This window comes from Drosophila arizonae, chromosome 5 (genome assembly GCF_054131065.1).
Source record: "Drosophila arizonae isolate 15081-1271.41 chromosome 5, UAZ_ARI_1.0, whole genome shotgun sequence".
NCBI lineage: Eukaryota > Metazoa > Arthropoda > Insecta > Diptera > Drosophilidae > Drosophila > Drosophila arizonae.
This window is the reverse complement of record NC_142925.1, coordinates 8,149,075-8,169,157: the sequence shown is the minus strand read 5'-3', so window position 1 is coordinate 8,169,157 and position 20,083 is coordinate 8,149,075. Positions and strand designations below refer to the sequence as shown.

General features: G+C 35.6%; 2 long non-coding RNA genes across 2 annotated transcripts; one reads left to right on the top strand and one right to left on the bottom strand.

Annotated features, from left to right (window-relative positions):
* Window positions 1-7,140: 7,140 nt before the first annotated feature.
* LOC149268448 (uncharacterized) lies at window positions 7,141-12,289 on the bottom strand. The gene is made up of 3 exons (XR_016270253.1): window positions 11,716-12,289; window positions 8,386-11,643; window positions 7,141-8,313 (listed from the first exon to the last, which is right to left on the bottom strand). It is a non-coding gene; the product is annotated as an uncharacterized LOC149268448 (long non-coding RNA).
* Window positions 12,290-14,566: 2,277 nt separating this feature from the next.
* On the top strand, window positions 14,567-15,938 carry LOC149268447 (uncharacterized). The gene is made up of 4 exons (XR_016270252.1): window positions 14,567-14,868; window positions 14,924-15,131; window positions 15,213-15,357; window positions 15,497-15,938. It is a non-coding gene; the product is annotated as an uncharacterized LOC149268447 (long non-coding RNA).
* The last annotated feature ends 4,145 nt before the right edge of the window (window positions 15,939-20,083 follow it).

Here is a 20,083-nt window from a genome sequence, read left to right as displayed (position 1 = left end):
ATACATTGAGCGAGAAAGCAATTCATTATGAACTTTAACCAGATTTTTTCAATCACAAATATTTTGCATTTAACAGCCATAAATGAAAATAATAAAAATAAATTCTATTTCATATACACATTTGTCGCTTACAATTTATTTTTTTTTTTTCTCTCTTTTTTTTTAAAAATAAATATTAAAACGGTTGCCCTAACAACTTGAATATTTTTGTAAAAAGAAAGCTTCGTCAATCCAAAAAAAAAAATCTACACAAAAAAGCGAGGTATTTAAATTTGTTTTTTCTTTTTTTTTCCTAACTCAAAGGTAAGCTTAAAATACACCAGGAATCCACATAACATATATGTATATATTTTTTTCTGTGGAAAATGACCAACAAAAGCTGTAAAAAATAGAAAACAAGACTTATAAACGCAATGTCAATCTTGAATATATATGAGCAACATGACAACGCACTGCTGCGGCGCTCAGACTGTTGCCAATGACAACAACAATATTCCGAGCTGTGCTGAATGCACAGATTTATGACTGCATAATACCAAAAGACACACACGCACACACACATAACGTAGCTGCAGGGCAACCAGAGCTGACATGCAAGCTTGCTGTAAGCCAAGTCAACTAGAACAATGACCACAGCTGCGCTTTGGCAGTTAAATACTGTAGACGAGATTTTGTTTTTTTAAACTAAAACCTTCTTTAGCTACCATAGAGACCTTTAGTTATTAACTAAAATGTAGTTAATGAATGAAGTGTTAACTGTGCGCTCAAAAGTATGCTATGATTTTTGCCTCTCTTAAACAGAGTTCAGTCAAGCAGTTCAAAAGCAGTGCAAATGCCAGCAAAATAGTTTGATATGTCTGACTGTGTGGAAGGCGATCTATCTGTCCGTCTGTCTATCGCTCTGTACGTTCGTTCGTCTATCTATCTCTCAGCCCATCCGTCTACTATCTACGTCTACGCTATGCAACTCAGCTCGCCCTGCAGGCATAAGAAGTTTTTCACACCAAAAAAGCTGCAGCAAATCCTTCAAGCAAACGCTCAGCTGCAATTTATCAAGCATGAGAGAGCGCACTCACACACACACACACTCACACACACACACACTCACACACACAGTTTAATAATGGAGCAGTGCGCATTTTTTATGCTGCTGCGAATAGCAGCTTATTTCTTCCTCAGCTGCCTTGAGACTCTAATATTGAATATTTTTCAGCATTGACTCTTGACTGGGTAAGCATTGGCAATGGCAAGCCATAGTAAGGCATTGGCTGCAGCTAGAAATGTCATTGTAGATTGACGCACTGATCCTTATTTATGCATTTATTTTGCTGACACTTTTTGGCCCCCAAAAAAATAAAAAGCAGAAAGCTGTGACTCTAATGCTATTGCGCTCAGGAAATGTCAGCTAGCACAAAAAAAAATTGCCTTGCAATTTTTACTTTTTATTTTTATTTTTTATAATTTTTTTATTTTTTCTACTTCTTTGCTTTTTCATATTTTTTGAAGCTTGACATTTATTTGCTGGCTGCGAAAACAAAAATAAATGTAAATAACATTTGGCATTCGGTCGAGCGAAACTCTAGAGGCACAGTCCACACACACACACACTATATATATAGAAACGGAACTTATATTTTATTTTCTTCCTTTTTTTGGCTTTACTTAGGCCAGTCAACAGTTTACAACGCTTCTGCACCATTTAACCTGAGAACATCTTTGCGTATAAAGTCAAATTTAGTGTGAACTGCCCAAAAAAATAAAATAAAATCAATTCAAAAGGAAATGAGCCCTACCTAACCCAAAAACCGGCTGGCCATCCAACATTTTTTACACTTTATATATATATATAAATATACCATTTTTTTCTTATACTAGTATTTACAAAGGCCGGCGCTTAAATAAGTAAAAGGCGCACAAATAAAAACTGAAAGCTGCACATTTAAAATGCAAATCTATTCATGGCTCTGCGGTCGTAAGCATCACGAAGTCCGGTCTGGTCGGTCAGGTCGCTTACCATCGTCCATCGTCCGTTTTCCGCTGTCCGTTATCCGGAGTCTTGTGCGTTCGCACTTCCGGCAATTAACAATAAGCGTCGCAGAAAGGTAGCTGAATTTTTATTTTTGTGAATAGCTACTTAAATATGGCAGCCATATTAACTATCTGAGATAGCCAGTTCCTCTTGGAGTTGAAGCTCTGAAGTGAGAAGCTTTTCAGAGACTTGCTATTATGGGACAAAATAGAAAGCAAGTAGAAGGAAACAGAGACAAAGTAGGAGAATTGTATATGGTGGAATGAATATTAGACAGTGTTCCTTTTCAGTAAATTAAAACTGTTATATCGAAATCGAAATATAGACTTAAGCTTAAGATTTAAATATTGACTATTTTATATATATACATAAATATTTATATATATTTAAATATTTCATTCTATTTTACACTGAAAGCTTTAAGAATTGGATGATTTCTTCATCTGCACCAATTATTTAATTTATAAACAACATTAAATTGCATATATTTAAATTTCTTCTTATATATTTTCTACATGTAAATAATCCATTGCAAAGTTGATTGAATTGCTCAAAATGTTGTACACAAATATAAAATTTAACTTTAATCTGAAAGAAACTGTAATTAAACTGTAATCTCGCCTATGCCTACCTTTAATTTTAAAGCAATATTTAATTGCATCAGAATCATTGCTCAAAGCTTCGCCCACACATATATATGCTTTTATACCATAAACCCTTCCATTGCCCTTCAACACGTGAATCCATTAAAATATTTATAAACACATGCATGCATACACATGTTTGCCTCTTGCATATATGCAATGCACGCAATTCGCAGCAATGAAGGCAAATCAAAACCAAAAAACCGCGAGATTGAATAATTCGAGTGAACTGAGCTAAGCTTTTCGGCTGAAATTATGCTCAATTTCTGTGGAAATAATATGCATAGATGTATATATATATATTAATTCGCTTTACATCATTTGATATATGCAATCGACGCAACGGGGCGTATGCGCAATTAATATGCATATCACTCACTCAAACAAATAATTATGATAATTGAAGTCTGCTTTGTAATCGATGCGAATTCGTTGGCTACAGCTTTAAGGCCCTGTTAAATTTGTATCAGAAATGTTTCCGAAAGGCAAAGGAAGAGATATAATGGAATTTACATTAAATACACTTTAACACACACTGGCCCATAAAAGCAAAGGCAGACAACAATTTAATTAAAAGACATAATACATGCACACAGCTGCTCATCAGAGCACAGCTTAAGCTGATAAAGGACGTGAGAGCTGTAATACAAAAATAACAACAACAACAAAATAACTATAAACTTTTACGATTCTAATGTGGCACACACACACACACATACAGCACGCCAAGCCACAGGCAAAGAGCAAACGGTTGTTCGCATTTTCTTTTAATCAGCTGGCGACGCAAGCGCCTTTTTTTTTTAATTTTGGCTTTATTCCTGCTGTGTGTGTGAGACCGTGCCCACATTCAGCGCCATGCTAAAGGGAATATGCTAATTTTAATTAGCCAAAAATTTACATATGCTACGCACACTAGTCAAACAGAACGCGCAGACACACACACACCGACACCTGCACACCCATACCCACACCCGCACACACATGCAGGCACACACACACACACACAAGTACTTAAGTACTTAAGTGGATATCCTGTCGCAGGACTTTCGCTGTTTTGACAGCACAAAGCACAAAGTTTCAACATGTTACAGCAATTGGCCTAATTATCATTATATAGCATAATTGCCACAGTCGGAAGCGCAGCTCATTTGAAATATATTTTATCTAATGTACTCTATATACAGAATATATATATAAATGACATTAATTAAATTCTTTGGGTTTATGTCGCGTCAATTTCAAAATGTCGATTGGTTGATTTTATTCAATTTAGTTATTTTTTTATTTCTTTGTATCAATAAACACATAACTGTGCAAAAGCACATTTAATTAATTTTTATACTTTAATAAACTTATGGCGTACAATAGAAAATATATTTATTTCACATGCCGTTTATATATGAATGGAAACAATTATTTTTGTTTATGATTGAATATTTTAATAAACTCGCAGACACATAATATAATTAAATTAGATATAATTTTATTCGAACTACGTATGAAGCCTTATTTTTTATTGACTATTTCTATAAATTCTAAAATAATTTATTTATATTAAACCTAACATACACGTAAAACCATACAATTTAATTTTCGGTAATTTAAATATTTAATTATATTGAATAAAATTTAAAAAAAAAGATTTAATTTTTGAATATAAAATATAATAATTAAAACTATATAATATTATTGTTTTTAAATTTTTAAAATTATTTTACATGGAAAATGTAGCACAAAATATTTTATTATTTTTTATTATTTATTTTGTTATCAAATAATTTATTTTATATAAAATAAATATATTTAGTTCATATTTAAATTTTGACAATTTGGTTTTGCTCAAAATAATAAAGTGCTATGAGAGCTACATACACCTACTCTAGAGTAGTATTTGCTGTTTCATATTCTATTTGATTAGCCATAAGAAGCTTTTCTTAGAACCAGCCAGCCAGCTTTGACTTTGACTGTGGACTGCATCAAAAATGCCAGCATAATTCCCATAATACTTATATGAACTACACACTAAATCTGTACTTCGAAATCAAAAGCATTTATTACTGGGTCAGAGGAGTCCTCGACGTTCTTTGATCACAAAAGCTGGGCCAGAAGCAGACGAAGAAACTGCTCCAAATAAGCCAGCTTTTACAAAAAGCTAAAGTAATCACGACTTGCATCTAAAGAGACCAAAAATTCACAATTGCTTTGCCAAAGGACCTTTGCCATAGAACTGGGCAGGGGAGCTGGCACTGCCAATGCCAATGCAAGTGCACCCGCATATATATATATATTTTCTTTTCATTTTTTTTTTTTTTTTTTTTACTTTTTCATTTTGGCTTGAGTTCTGTGTAAACGCTGCTAAAAGTCACATTGCATTCGAATGCAAAAAGCACAGAGAGTGCACGAAACCCAAAAGCCTTATTGTTTTCTGGTTTTTATCTACTCCCAAGCTGCGTTATTTCACTTTTCAGTCAGCCAAGCGAGTCTGAGACACGGAGACAGAGACTGAGACGGAGACGGAGACGGAGACAGAGGCAGAGACAGAGACTGAGCTGCAGACTGAGGCTAGGGCAAGGCGATTATTGTTGCAAAGTTGGTTGACAATTTGCGTCAAGCTGCAGGCAAAACTTGCCAGCATAACAACTGACGATGATGCAAGGGCCACGGAGACACAAAATAAGCCAGGCCAAAGTAGACGAAATGATGCTGCAGCAGGCCAAAGCAGAGAGCCATCAGGCTGGAGGCTGGGGTAATCAGGCATCAGGCAACAAAAAAGAGCGCACTGAATATAAACAGTGAGTCGTAGAGTCGGAGAGTCGGATACTCACTCAGTCACATTGTTCGGCCAGCTGCTTACGAGTCGAAAGCTGTCGAGTTTGTTAACTGTCTGAGCCGGTGCGTGTATTGTGTCCGCCTGCCGGCAGCTTAAACTCGTTGTCCGACTCTATCCGAAAGTCTGTGCATTTTTAATACCCTTCAAGCATGGCTAATGGAGCCTATTAGACTGAGAGGTAGGCAAAACTAACTATTTGATAGACTGAATATACGTATATAACTAAAGAGGTTTTATCTTGGCTGGCTGTCAGTACAATATGTCCAATGTCTAGCAGAGCCCTAATCGATTTATCATATATATTTTAAAGATTTTCGCTCAAAAATAATTTAGTTTATTCTACCTTGGTATGAGTCCACTTTTAAATTATACAGTAAGCAAAAATTTAACAAGCCTCAGTGATAATGGGAAATTGTACATCTTTTTAGTAAATGTTTTTTCGCAAATGAACTAAATTGTATATATTCCTGAAAATATTGATCGGTACATATCAATAAAAAAAAGTTCTCCATTATCTGTTAATTTCTCAAGCACTATCTGTTAATTTCTATAAACACCAGGGTATATTTTAGTTCTATATAACGTCTATTCTTCTATTCTGTTCTTCTTAATGTTTTAAAAATCAAAATAAAATCTAAGAACAACACGAATTTTCAGAAACAATTAAATATTCAATATATTACATCTACAGGGTATCTTTCTCTTATCACTCTCGCCAAACTCAATCAAGCTTTGTAGTTTTTATTATTTTGCACTTATTAATGCCATATTAAAGTTGAATAATTTGACTAGCTTTGCTGCGGCTTTAGAATTTAATGCGCTTCGCCTGCGGCGGGTCAATGGCAGCGGTGAACGAAAGCTGGGCGAGTGGAGATGTGGGGTGTGGGTGGAAGGGGTGACTGCATGTAGTATGGTTCAAAAGACGGACTAGACGGAAATTGTATATCCGTTAGAAAATTATCAATTTATGGTAAAATGAGCACTGATTGCAAAATGCTACGATATGGCCAGAGCATTGCGCTAGGAATTGAAAAGTGCCAGCATGCTTTGTGGCATTGCTAAATTTGTAATGTATCGATCTTATGTATGAATGCAGCGGGCGTTAACTTCTCTCTTCGAATTTCAGGCCCCCCGTTGGGCGCCATAAAATCTATGTAACGAGCGTACTCGAGTATGAAAGCGATCTTCGTGCATTCGCATGTTTACATATATACATATATACACATATATGTCACATACATGTATACATACATACATACATACATACATCAACATACACAAGACGTGGATCGGGTAGTGGCGGGCGGAATCCTCTGGTTCCCTTAGCTCTGTCGGCGGTGGGGTGGGTCTTGCCAAACCGTCACCAATACACACAAACTTTAAAATTTTTAGGATTCCTATGCAACACAAACATTCGGACAACAAGAAAAAACGAAACAAACACGGACAGTTAGAAAGACGCGGAAGCCGAGGTGGTGTTGGCTTCTCGCTGTCTTTACCCAAACCCAACCATGATCTTCAGCTTTAAATTGTTTATGAAGATCCCCTAGTAAAGATTGCCTCGACTCTCTCTCTCTTCTATGCCAACGCTATACTCCTAGCCTACCATATTAATCCATCAAGGAAACTCAAAAAAATTCTAAAAGATACATTTATTCTTTAAATTACTCTAACTAGACTATTACATTTTCATGTACTCTTAATTACTGTCGCTTCATGTTCTTTAATTTATATTTATGTATGTGCATGTGTTTGGTATGTAGTTTGAGTGTATAATAAAATAAAAAAAACTACATAATATGAAAAAATTACAAATGTATAAAAAGGTTAGCAATATAGTAATAATAACATAATAATATAATAATATAATATTACAATAAAATATTAAAAGAATGTTTAAATCATATTTTAGACATTTGGGGAGTATTCGTTAATATATATTAATTTAAAAATTTAGTTTTAATTCATAGCTTTTATTTCATAGTTTTTATTTCTTAGTTTGTATTTCATTCTTTATTCAAAATTTTTTTCTTTTTTTTCTATTTTTTTCTTTATTTATTTATTTAGTTTTATTTCGTTATACATTTTGGGGACATGATAGGGAGGGGAAGACAAGGGTTAATTTAGCACTCACAGTTCTTTTTGTTGTATGTCCACCGCTGAAAGGCCTTTCGTTTGGTGACTGCTGCTGCTGCTATATGGAGGATGTGTGAACTATTGTGTATTATTTTAATGCATTATTATTATTTTAGTGGGGAATTATAGTATCATACTTTTCGGTCTTTTTTTTTTTTTTTTTTTTTATGTATTATATATATATAATTCTATATATGTATAATATTCATTATTGTCTATTAAATCAAGAATTTATTTAACCACTAACCATTTAAAGTTCTTCTTTTTTTTTCCGTGTACTTGCAGTTTTATGCAGCACGTTCACTTTGATCAAATTTGTCTTTGAAGCTTTTTTTTATGTTTTTTTTCTTCACATACACCTTGCGCACACATGCAAATATATATACATATCTTTCTCTAATTTTTGATTCTTTTTAAACCGCACATATAATGATTTGTAATTTTAGTTTATATATATATATTTTTTTTTCACTAATATGTCGTCAATAATCCCTCGCCGTTCTGCGATCTGCTATACATTTTATTTCGGGTGCTATTTTTCGGGGGCTCTTTTTTTTCTTCGGTGGCTAATCTTTTTTTTTCGGGGGCTACTTTAATGTATAGCCCTAACCTCTGCACAGCGCATATGTGCATGTGGCCTTCTGCTGGCCGAGAGGTTAGGGTTATATTAAAGGCTGCAAAATACAAAAAACCGACTTAGTTTCTGTAAACTAAGTTTTAATTTATATTAATTTTGATCGAAATACCTTTTTTTTTTTCTGCTTGCACACTTGTTGTTTCCCACGAATAAAAATGCGTGCGGCTGCGCGCACCAAAGTCAATGACTGACCAGCTCAGCTGGTCACGGTGGGCCAAATTCAGAAAATTCCAATCTTTTGTGGAGGGCAATAATCTTTTGTGTATGTTTCTTTTTGTTAAATATATATATATATAAAGATATATATATATATAATTATTAACAAAAATTTTAGGTGGATAGAACTCCACGCTGAGGGTATCTTCTTGAAAATGTGGGCCGGAAAAAGATGGAGCTGGCAATGTGGCCGCTTTTTATACGCCCACATTCCAGTGTTCTTAGTTTCGGCGTTTCGCTCTCAGCGAAGCTTCGGACAGCGGGATGCTAGTGAGCGTATTTCTCCCACTGTCTCCGACGAGCGAGCACAGCGTAAGCTTAGCGAAAGCTCGATCGCTAAAGCTCCGCTCTCTGTCTCTCTAGTGCATTGCATTGCAGCGCAGGCGACAATGTTGTCGCAAACGATATGCGCTGCAATTTGCAATCTTAGAGATTGGCAACCATTACACCACCCGATAATATACAACGTTAGACAGTATATTAGCGGGAATCAGCTTCTAAGCATGGTAAGTACCGACAGATGCGACGTGCATAGTTACTAAAATATTAAATTGTTAAATTTGACTATTAAGGCATAGAGAGAGAAAATCGAGGTATTCTTATTAGTTCTAACTGTTCCGAATTATTTCTTTTTTGGGCTATTGAAACTAAATCTAGCAGGTATTTACAAATTTATTATCGCTACCATCAAAAACTATACTATTCGGCAAGGGAATGCACAGGCAGCATATCTCCGAGTTCCAGACAATAGTACACTTAAAGACGCAACGACAACAACTTATCAACACACAACTAGCATTGCTTAAGGCTTCTACCATTCTTCATTTAAGTAAAGAATACCCTCCAGGGATAATCAGTATTGGTATCCTAGCCGAATACACAATATTCTGGAATTATTTAGAGAAGTTTTTCTAGAACTAGATTGAATTGTGGCTTCATCCACAGCAAACAAAAACGAGCTACAATTGTGAGGGAAGATGTTCTTTTCCAAAGCAGCGATGCTTTAATTCATTTAAAGTTGAAAGATACTTCAAGGTGTCTCGGTCTGCGATCCAGGCTTGAATCCAGCAGCTTCGTAGTACCTATGAAAACAAATCTATTCCTCTCAGCAGTCGCTGTTGCGATAGCTAGACCAACCCAGTCTAAGTCTATTTCAGCAATACAGGCTACTGAGACAACTAATATTCTCACAAAAGGGGGTGTTTTGTATGACTACTACTCCATATAGAAGAAGTGGCCATATAAGAAAAATTTTGGTTCACTGAAAGTGTATCAACTCACAGTGCCTCACAAACAATTTCGGTTCACTGAAAGCGTATCAACTCACAGTGCCCCACGTTGGATTTCGGTTCACTGAAAGCGTAACAACTCACAGTGCCCCACGTTGGGCGCCATAAAATTTATGTAATGTATCGTTCTTATGTATGAATGCAGCGGGCGTTAACTTCTCTCTTCGAATTTCAGGCCCCCCGTTGGGCGCCATAAAATCTATGTAACGAGCGTACTCGAGTATGAAAGCGATCTTCGTGCATTCGCATGTTTACATATATACATATATACACATATATGTCACATACATGTATACATACATACATACATACATACATCAACATACACAAGACGTGGATCGGGTAGTGGCGGGCGGAATCCTCTGGTTCCCTTAGCTCTGTCGGCGGTGGGGTGGGTCTTGCCAAACCGTCACCAATACACACAAACTTTAAAATTTTTAGGATTCCTATGCAACACAAACATTCGGACAACAAGAAAAAACGAAACAAACACGGACAGTTAGAAAGACGCGGAAGCCGAGGTGGTGTTGGCTTCTCGCTGTCTTTACCCAAACCCAACCATGATCTTCAGCTTTAAATTGTTTATGAAGATCCCCTAGTAAAGATTGCCTCGACTCTCTCTCTCTTCTATGCCAACGCTATACTCCTAGCCTACCATATTAATCCATCAAGGAAACTCAAAAAAATTCTAAAAGATACATTTATTCTTTAAATTACTCTAACTAGACTATTACATTTTCATGTACTCTTAATTACTGTCGCTTCATGTTCTTTAATTTATATTTATGTATGTGCATGTGTTTGGTATGTAGTTTGAGTGTATAATAAAATAAAAAAAACTACATAATATGAAAAAATTACAAATGTATAAAAAGGTTAGCAATATAGTAATAATAACATAATAATATAATAATATAATATTACAATAAAATATTAAAAGAATGTTTAAATCATATTTTAGACATTTGGGGAGTATTCGTTAATATATATTAATTTAAAAATTTAGTTTTAATTCATAGCTTTTATTTCATAGTTTTTATTTCTTAGTTTGTATTTCATTCTTTATTCAAAATTTTTTTCTTTTTTTTCTATTTTTTTCTTTATTTATTTATTTAGTTTTATTTCGTTATACATTTTGGGGACATGATAGGGAGGGGAAGACAAGGGTTAATTTAGCACTCACAGTTCTTTTTGTTGTATGTCCACCGCTGAAAGGCCTTTCGTTTGGTGACTGCTGCTGCTGCTATATGGAGGATGTGTGAACTATTGTGTATTATTTTAATGCATTATTATTATTTTAGTGGGGAATTATAGTATCATACTTTTCGGTCTTTTTTTTTTTTTTTTTTTTTTATGTATTATATATATATAATTCTATATATGTATAATATTCATTATTGTCTATTAAATCAAGAATTTATTTAACCACTAACCATTTAAAGTTCTTCTTTTTTTTTCCGTGTACTTGCAGTTTTATGCAGCACGTTCACTTTGATCAAATTTGTCTTTGAAGCTTTTTTTTTATGTTTTTTTTCTTCACATACACCTTGCGCACACATGCAAATATATATACATATCTTTCTCTAATTTTTGATTCTTTTTAAACCGCACATATAATGATTTGTAATTTTTAGTTTATATATATATATTTTTTTTTCACTAATATGTCGTCAATAATCCCTCGCCGTTCTGCGATCTGCTATACATTTTATTTCGGGTGCTATTTTTCGGGGGCTCTTTTTTTTCTTCGGTGGCTAATCTTTTTTTTTCGGGGGCTACTTTAATGTATAGCCCTAACCTCTGCACAGCGCATATGTGCATGTGGCCTTCTGCTGGCCGAGAGGTTAGGGTTATATTAAAGGCTGCAAAATACAAAAAACCGACTTAGTTTCTGTAAACTAAGTTTTAATTTATATTAATTTTGATCGAAATACCTTTTTTTTTTTCTGCTTGCACACTTGTTGTTTCCCACGAATAAAAATGCGTGCGGCTGCGCGCACCAAAGTCAATGACTGACCAGCTCAGCTGGTCACGGTGGGCCAAATTCAGAAAATTCCAATCTTTTGTGGAGGGCAATAATCTTTTGTGTATGTTTCTTTTTGTTAAATATATATATATATAAAGATATATATATATATAATTATTAACAAAAATTTTAGGTGGATAGAACTCCACGCTGAGGGTATCTTCTTGAAAATGTGGGCCGGAAAAAGATGGAGCTGGCAATGTGGCCGCTTTTTATACGCCCACATTCCAGTGTTCTTAGTTTCGGCGTTTCGCTCTCAGCGAAGCTTCGGACAGCGGGATGCTAGTGAGCGTATTTCTCCCACTGTCTCCGACGAGCGAGCACAGCGTAAGCTTAGCGAAAGCTCGATCGCTAAAGCTCCGCTCTCTGTCTCTCTAGTGCATTGCATTGCAGCGCAGGCGACAATGTTGTCGCAAACGATATGCGCTGCAATTTGCAATCTTAGAGATTGGCAACCATTACAAATTGAAAATGAATCGAAATGAAAACCAAGCCAAAACCGTATCGTGCCGATGCGAAGCACTGGGAACAGTGCTGGCATGTGGCAGCGACAGTGGCTGTGGCAGTCAAGGCGACAGTCAACAAGCAGCTGGCAAACGGGGCCCATAATGAGCAAGTCAATATCATGGACAGCAGGGCACACACACACACACACACACACTCCCACACACACACACACACCCATACACCCATTCACCCGCACATAACAGAAGAACAGCAGCAGCAAGGAACAGCAACGCCAACAGCAGGCAATCGATTGAGGTCCTTGCGTACGGCGTTGCTGCTGCGACTTGCGTCATGCAGCGTATGGCGAAGAAAAAGCAGATTGCAATTTGTTTTACTGATTTCCATGCTTTTGGCTTTATTTGCACAACGGAAACTTTCATTAACATCAAACAGCTACAGCTCAAGGCGCTCTCCAAAAGGAATATTCAAGTACGCTACGCCCCCAACCAGCTCCGAGCCCACTCTCCCTCCCCCCGACCCTCTCACGCATTGTTGCCATTGTTACATACAAAGCGAGCGACTGTCTTTAATGAACACATACTCGCAATTCGCCATTCGCCATCGATACGCCACGCTGAATGTCATGATTAACTTGCATCGGGCATTGTTCATTAATGCAATTAGTTATAATTAATAAAAGCACGAGCATGATGTAAATTGCGGCCCAATCAAACTGCATTGGATATTACTACTCGTTAGCTCGTTAGCCAGAGCCAGGCACTTTAAGAGCCCTACAGAGTCCAGCTCAAATGAATGCAGTTGGTTTTCAAGCGCTAGCAATTGTGGCTAATTGAAGGAGTCTTCAAATTTTTGGTTTCGGAGAACTATTGTTATAAATATTTATACAAAATTGTATAAGCCTGGAAATAAACGGGACTTAAGCTTGTGAAGAGCTACAAAAGAGAAGCTGCTGAAAATTTATTTAAATTATAATCAGCTCTATTCTTTTGTATCAGAAAATACAAATAGAATATAAATATAATATATATAAATATATATAAGCTATTAAATAAATAGCTAAAACTTTAAGTCATACAAATTAATTGAGTTGTATTCAATGTGCAGCTATTAAGCTCTATACTCAACAGTAACACAGTTATAATATGATCCTAACTTATATTTTTACTTGACTTAAATCACTTTCCACTAATTCACTTCCCTTTTTTCTCGTCTAATTTTTTTTAATAAACTCAGATGAAGCTGCAGTCGGTTAAAATGAAAGCCGCAAACACATCTAATTGGCCACAAGTTGATGTGCAAACATTTGCCACCTCACCAAACAGTTGGTCTGATGGACGGCCTGATGGACGGCTGAAAATCTGAAGAATTTGTTGAAATATGCAAAGCGAGTGCAACCAATTACGATGGCAAATAATGGCACGAAATGTGCTCTAAGCATCTCACATATACATTCAATTCGAAGCAGAACAAAAGTCCAGGCACAAACACTTAAATTTATGAGGCTGCTCGCTTTGGCTGTTGACCCGTGACCCCTTGATTACCCTGCCCAGAGATGTTGTTATTGTTGTTGTTGCTGTTGTGTAACTTTGTTTGTAAGTAATTTTAACAAATTTGTGAGACATTTGTGGCCTTTTGTGCAAATATTTAACCTATTTTTCGGGCTCTCCTGTGTTCAGGCCATCCCACATAATGTTATTTCGCTTTTGTTGTATTGTATTGTATTGTGTATGTGTGTGTGTGTGTGTGTGTGTGTGTGTGTGTGTGTGTGTGTGTGTGTGTGTGTGTGTGTGTGTGTGTGTGTGTGTGTGTGTGTGTGTGTGTGTGTGTGTGTGTTTGTCTTGACTTTTTGCGGCCAAAAAGGCCAATTAACTTAAATAATTAGCCAAAGTTTCCACAGTTGCGATAAAGTTGTTGCTGGCCAAATTGGCGCTGGTTCCGGTTCGCCTGCCATTTCACCACAAATGGCCAGAAATTTCAATAAAATTTCATTGTTCTACCGAGCGGTTGTAGTAGGCCGTTTCTATCTTGAACAGATTGTTTTAAATTTATATAATTATATACATTTACATAGAACAATTTACAAATTTATTCAGATTTGAGCATGGGCAACGCATTGAAGCGCAGTGCACCAAGACGTAAAATCAAGGACAAAAAATTAAAAAATCCGATTTTTTTATATCGTGTACTATATTGGAGTTTTATCTTCCTGCTAATGGGCGGACTACTCGCCGGCGTATATTATATGCTGCAAGCTGATTTCGGACACTGCAACTCCTACGATAGCAAGTGCTTCTAGATAGACGCCATTCATTCGATAGTAAGCTGAAATTTGTTCAATTAACTGGATATGTCTGCATCAGCCTCATCAAATACAGTGGATAATAAGATTGGTGGTGTGACCGTGAATAGTCGCTCGGAAGCGAAGAAATGTATTACCCAAACCGTTATTATGCTTGCAATTATTTTAATATTTTTTGGCGTCTTTGTGGAGCTTGATAAGGAACCACCACCCTGTAAGAATTACAGAGTTCTATGCTTTAAAGATTCGAGTATTCTAAGCAATGATCAATAGTTTTTCAATAGTTTTCTTGTGGTAAGCTAATTGGCATTACGTATTCACGTTGCTATTATAAGAATATATTTTACAGTGTCTATTTGTTATATCTCAAGAAGAAGGCTCTTATAAAATCATTTCTATAAATCAAATTATAAATGTTATATATACATATATAATAATTGATCACGATGTAGGCAGCTGATTATATAAGCAAGGTCGATTTATAATATATATTACGTATACGTTTGAATACTTACCTAATTTCTAACACATTTTTAGTATTTAAATCGCCTTTTGGGGTAAGTGTCTGGATATTACATATACGCACTATAATTATAATAATATATTTGCAATGGTATATTCTCTCTTTTTAATTACAGATGGTTTTTTTTCCGTTACACAAATTAAGTAGGATTCGAATTACGTTCAAAAAGAAAACATTTTATCCCCATAAAATCAGAAATATATAACTTATATAAAATTTAATATTTACAATTAAAATTGATCAGATCAGTTCAGACTAAGGTAAGTTTATTCATATATTATGTATACATATATTTTTGATTTTATTATACTTTCAAATTTCTTACACATTTTTAGCTTATTTTACTTCTATAAATTAATAGACATTATGTTTACGCACCGATGCTTTCTTAAATTTCAGAATTTGTTTGACTAATGAATTGGCTTTCCATTGCAATTTCTTTTTATATTTGTGGAAAACTTTCTGCTGCCATGGGAGACTTTTACGCCATTTGTAGACAATGTGCGCAATGTTTACATATAATTAAGACATTTTGCTGACTGCTGCCAAAAAGTTGAGACGACAGAAGAATCTGCTTTGCCAGCTGCCAGTTGCCAGTTGTCAGTTGCCACTGTGTGGCTGATTTAATATGCATTCGCTACCATTAACAGCAAATATTCACTTGTACATAAATGCCGCCGAACGGCTGTTGAGGCTCCAAAAATAAAATATGTAAATTGTCCTTTTAGCATCAACCTGAACATCTGATATCATGTTGTATGTATGATACTTTTCGATTGGTTTAGCTTAACTGTGAAACGCAAAAATTCATGAAAAATAAAAAATAAATGAAAATGAAAAACACGGAACTGTTGACCTACTCCTCGCATATTGAATGATAAAAAAAAAAAAAAAAACGAGCTTTTGAAATTTATTGAAGCGCTGCCTTTTATGCAGCTCACTCGTTGAATTTGCAATGCGCATTCATGAATGGCTGAAGAGCGCAGTTAACAGCTGAATGAGTGTGAAGAAAGTCCACTGAAGCTATGCATATACATATACATAACAAACACACATATATAGACGATATGTATATATGTATGTGTTTATAGGCAGATTTTAACTGGGGATTATGGCTGCAACAAATGGCGGATTCTCTATATTAATTAAGGTTTTTACTTGGATTTTATGAGGGTTTTATTGCTTATATATCCTAGAGACACTAAATATATGCAAGAGGTATATCGAGTGTGTATTCAACATATTCAACATCCATAGCTCATATATTCAGATTGAAGGCAACTGGAATTTAGATAGCTATATTTGAGGTATCTCCTAGTCGGATACTTTTCGCCCAGATCAATTTGCTTATTTTGTATATATATAAAGTTTTTATGCCCTGCCCAACAATAACGTTGTCGCAGTCAACACGTTAGTCACTTGTGGCCTAAAGTTTATCCAGACACACCCACACTCTGGCACACCACACAGTCTCATACACACACACATACATATCTCCACGAATAAAGTTGTAAATGCAAACAACAAACTGCATACTAATGATGTCTCTGTTGTGGTCTGCACTTTTGCGCTGTTAGCCCGCATAATTGGACCCTAGTATAGATATACATATATGTGTGTGTGTGTGTGTGTGAGTATGGGTTCCTTGTTGTTTATCTTTCTTTGGGTTATGATTTAAAACACAACAGTGCACAATTCGCATACCTCTTTGACTCCAACAATATACAGCTCCTATGACCACAAAGAGATTTTGTTGCAAAACTTTAATTGAAGTCAAAATGACATTGGATGAAAGCAAAAAATGAAAAAAAAAGTTTATAATTTTAAATGTAGAATTTACGTAAGAAATAGGTCTTTATTATTATTAAATATAATATTAAAGAATATACAAAATTTACTACTATTAAAGTTGACCATAATTAAGCTCCGAAATTTAATTTTTGTTTGAATTAATCTAGTAAATATTTCGATTTATTTTATTTTATTTTTTTTTTTTTTTTTCAAAACTTTAATTGAAAGCAAAATGACATTAGCTGAAAGCAAAAATAATCAAACGTTTTTTTTAGCATAACGTGCGTAAAAAATAAATAAAATAAAATTTTACTTAACAATTTTGTAGTATCTCCAATTTTTAAGGCTACGCTTCAAACTGAAAGCTCTTTTATAGTTTTCCCATATTTTTTCATTTATCTCTTCATACGTTTGTTTCTTTTCCCACTGCACATTTGCTACCAACTCTGTCTAAACTTTTATGATTGGTCTTATTCATAAGCCAATGTCATTTACGTACAATGTCAAGGTCAGAGTTCAGTTGTCGAGTGCTCGAAAGTTGATACGAGCGACAAGTCGTGAGCTGATGAAAATATATATGTGTGAGTGTGCAAACTCTCATTGTTATTTCTTGACTGTTGCTGACACTTTGCTGCACAGCAGGTGAAAAATAAATAAACTTTTAAATTTCTAACGTAGATTTATTGCCAGCGCTTGGCTAAAGTTTGACATGAGTTGGCCTTGCGGTTGCTTTGACTCAGACAAACGCACACTTACACATGCACACACGCACACACATCCGAAACTCAAGACTAATTACAGAGCAGTATGTATTTCGTTATAATTATTATTATGTTTCGCAAAAGTTCATTTGAGCTACAACAGGTATTCTGCGGTTCAAAAACTGTAATTGGATTCCTAATTAATTTTAATTTACCATAAATGTGTGCGTGTGTGTGTGCGTATTTTTTTTGTCAAGCTATTTATTAGCTAAGATATAAACGTTAGCTTGGATAAGGCGAATTTCTTTTAACTTGTGGTTCGAGCTTCACCACAGAATTCTCTATTACTTAAGGGTATTCATAGGCTAAGTTGATACAGTGAGAGTCAACCACAAAAAGGCTGGAAACAGAACTTTCAGTATGGGAAGCAAAGGACCTCTGCTAGCAGATTTTGAATATATAAGTAGATAGAAGACTACCGAAGTAATCCCCACTCTTAAACCGTATCTATATATAAAGCACCATGGGATGACTTTTTATATGACAGAAATATGCTCTGGTCATGTTAACTTTCAAAAGTATCTCTAAACCACAGAGAGAGAGAGAGAGAGATCAACATTCACTGCGAAAATGTAATGGACGACGCTTTGCTCTACTATAAAAGGAGCAAGAAAAAAATTTCCTCGCTGAAACTACTCGTGCAGTCACAGTAGAGACCATAATGAAGCTAATGTGCAAAGCAAAAGGTGATTGCTTGGAAAAAAAAAGTCTGTGTCTTTGCTGATAAGGTTTTGCGGTGGAAACAGGTGACAACTAAAAGCAGGCAAACTAAAGGTAGCACTCAGAGTATATAATGGGACTCTAAGTTGAAGGTTAATGCGCCGCTACTACAAAGAACAGGATTTAAGCACCAGTAAATGCAACCAAAGAGCGAACTGACAGTGCCTAAAATATGTTCAGCTCTCCACAAAAATACCAAATATTTACTTTGACTTTGACTACTATTGTATGCGCTCATAGAAAACCACACTCTATTAACTATTTTTATGAGAGCTGCCCTCGTTATTAGTTGGGATTGCTTATTGATATTATCTAAAAGTTCGCTTCAACGCGTTAAGACCTCCGGAGTCACACTAATATAGCCGTTTCCAAAGCCCGTCTGCGCTGCATGCCCAGATTACAGAAGATTAGGCAGTTGCTAAGCCTGAGATTCACGGCCAAAATAAAAGTCTTCATGCCATGAATAGATTTTTCGTAAGAAATCGAACTATAACATGATTTCAATGCTTCTCCCTAAACTCTTAATGGATATGAAATATGTTAATTATGTTAATTAATTCAGTGAGACACAGCCACAGAGGTAGACAGACACAGACTAACAGCTGTCAATTACCCAATTTGTCTGCAAATGATTGCAAGGAAATGCGATAAGCAATCAATTTGCACACACGTCACTGTCGACAATGAGTCGCAGTGCAGCTAACGAGTTGAACTTGGCAAAATCGTGCGCCAGCATACGGTACGTATGAGTAATATGAACTTATCAGGCATTTACATAATTGAATTGTACTTCCACTGGCACTGGCAATGGCACTGGCAGACAGCAATAGTAAATTTACGAAAACAATCGTAATAGGACAATAACAAGCAGCTCTGTCTTGAGTAGAGAGAAGACACTCTGAATAACATGTAGCTAAGCTGCTTACGTGAGACATGATGTGTACGTGTGTGTGTGTGAGTGTTTGTGTGTGTGTGTGTGTGTGTGGGTGTAATGTCATGAGGCACAATGCCATGGTAACTTGACTGTGCATAGTTGATGTTGCAACCGCAGGATGCTAATTAGGAATAAGTGAATAGAAAGCACTGAGTGTAACAACTTTTCCAGCTCACATATACCACACACACACACAACAAACTTCTGCTTTTAAGAATTTCTTTTCTCAATAAATTTATATCTTTTTATTTTGTGGCAAGACTTTCTCTTGTTATACTAGTAAGAGCTCAAGGCTAATTTGTTGTCGAACAATTTAACAGTATATTGACCTAATTGTGTGCACTTCTTCACCCACACATTTACTCACTGTCTCTGTCTCTTTCTCTCTCTCTCTCTCTCTCTCTCTCTCTTCCTCTCTCTCTCTCTCTCTCTTTCTCTCTCACTTTCTCTTTTCCTTCCGTTTTGGCAAAGTTAGGTCCAATTTGGTAACCTAAGCCAATGCCATTTTAGAACTTAAAGCAGCAACAGCAGCAGAAAAAGCAAAATAAATGCTGACTAAGACTTCTTAGTTGACTTTGTCGCTTGCTCTGAGTCTCTTTGATTTGGGTTGCATTTGCTGGCCAATTCTCAGCTTGGCATTGAGCATTCAGCTCAACACGTGCCACTTCTCTCTTTGATTATTTTTTATATTTTCTTCTGCCTTTCCTTTCCCTCTTTTCTGTACATCTCAAATTGTATTTAAAATCAACACGTTTTGAAACAAGAGGCGTTGATGTACGT